A 2,279-nucleotide genomic window follows, 5' to 3' on the forward strand; every position below is an offset into this window, starting at 1 on the left:
AGGGGGTTCCACTTTTGCATCGTCCTCGTTTTTCTCTGGCCACTGCCATGTAAGAAGTGCCTTACACCTCCCTTTATGATTCTGAGGCCTCTTCAGTCATGTGGAACTGCAAGTCCAATTAAACGTCTTTTTCTTCCCAGTCTGTGGTATGTCTTTATCGGCAGTGTGAAAATGGACTAATACAGTGCACCAATAGGGAAAACATATTTGTAAGGTATTTGGCCAAAAAAGCATTGATATCCAGATCATTAAAATCGAAATTGGCCAGACGTGGTGGCTCATGCCTGTAATCCCAGCACTTTGGGAAGCTGAGATGGGTGGATCACCTGAGGTCGGGAGTTCGAGACCAGTCTGACCAACATGGAGAAACCCTGTCTCTACTAAAATACAAAATTAGCCGGACGTCGTGGCACTTACCTGTAATCCCATCTATTCAGGAGGCTGAGGCAGGAGAATCGCTTGAACCCGGGAGGCAGAAGTTGTGGTGAGCCGCGATCATGCCATTGCACTCCCACCTAGGCATCAAGTGCAAAACTCCATCTAAAAAAAAAAAAAAAAAAACACTTACAAATCAGCAAGGAGAAACCAAAGACCCAACAGACATATGGGCCAGGAGCTATTCACAGAGGAGGAGACCCGAAGGGCTGGGAAACACAAGGCACGCATTCAGCTGCACAGCAAAATCTAGGAACAATATCAGAAAGTGTGATAACAAATATTGATGAAGATGAATGAAGCCGGATGTGGGCACTGCTGGCGAGGGGCATAGTGAGGTCTCCAGCCCCAAGGTCATCTGGCTGTGCTTCCTAAGAAGGAAGGGCTGACAACAGACCTGTCCCAAGACCGCAAGCCTCACCAGGCTATGTGCAGGCCTTGGACCAGAACATCAGCATCACCTTGGGGTGGGGGTTGAAGGGGGCGTTGCGCATCCTCTGCTAACCAGAAATGCAGGATTCTAGATTCATCTGGAAGATATTGTTGAAGGAAAAAGCAGCTTTCAGGAGAGTATGTACAGACTGATATTTGTATAAAATGGCAAAAAACAGACCAAAGAGCACTATCCATTCTTCATGGACAGGCACACTAGGTATTAATCATGGATGGGAAGACACATATTGACTTCAGAACGGTGGGGAGGGAGGCGGTAGCTGGACTGGAAAAGGGATATATAACTCGAGTGTCGGCGTGAACATTATGGCTGAATCTGTAGTTTTCTTCCCTTAAACTCCGGAGCAAATGCATCCAAAAGCTACCACGTTTGAATTTTAACTGGGAGGTACATGAAAGTTTGATGTCATTATCCCCTACATAGTCCTGTGTGTTTGTAATATTGAGCCATATTTTTTAAACACTTGACACAGCATGAAAGGAAGTTTGCCTACATGGTAACAATGGTTATCTTTAGGTAACAGAATTCAAGACTGCTTCTTTTTCTTTTTTTCCTGCTTGTATATTATCTCTATTTCCCTGTGTGAGGATTTAAGACTGTTGTTTTGAAAAGGCTAGTATTCTAACTCCATGCATCATAAGCACACACCGTGCCCTGGCTGGCAGGACAGGGAAGAGGGAGCATGTCTATTCACCTGGCCAGCCCCAGGCAACTCTGCAGAGAAAGACACAGTCACTTCCCCTCTGCAGCCAAAGAGTTAAGAAGGCTTGATGTGAAATGAATCATTCCAGGGGAGCTAAATCCCGGCCTTATCTAATTCTGTATCCTGAGGCTGACTAATTTAAACTCAAAAATAAAATAAACATCATCTTTAAATAGGGATTAAATACTCAGAGTGGTCCCCAGTTGAACAAACTGACATACATTTTATGGTATGGATTCAGGGGGCCCGGGGTAGGGCGAGGGGTGTCTGTGGGGATGCTCTCTGAGCTAAGGTGAGAAAATCAACAGTGCTCCTGGATTCCGGAGTGCATTCACCTTTAGCTTCTTTTCTGGATACCCGCAGAAAACCAAAGAGCCACCCTGTGGCAGGATCTTCACACAGGAAGTGGGCCTGTGCCCTGTGTCCCTGAGGGAGAAGGGTTTAGTGGAGGGAGTAGGTGAAGAGTTTGGAGGAAATCCCTGATGTTCTTAGAAAACAGTAGGAAAGAGATTCACATGCCTGGGCATTGTTCCCAAATAGGAGACAAGAGCATGAACTAAAAACAGAGACTCCCGGCTCCCTCCATGTTCCCTGAGTTCAGAAGGGAACCCAGGGAGGTGAGGCAAGGAAAACATTGAGGGGCTGACATGTGCCTGGAGGGACCCACGAACCTGAGTCAGGCATGAG

The sequence above is a fragment of the Pongo pygmaeus genome, chromosome 15 (genome assembly GCF_028885625.2).
Source record: "Pongo pygmaeus isolate AG05252 chromosome 15, NHGRI_mPonPyg2-v2.0_pri, whole genome shotgun sequence".
NCBI classification, from domain to species: Eukaryota; Metazoa; Chordata; class Mammalia; order Primates; family Hominidae; genus Pongo; species Pongo pygmaeus.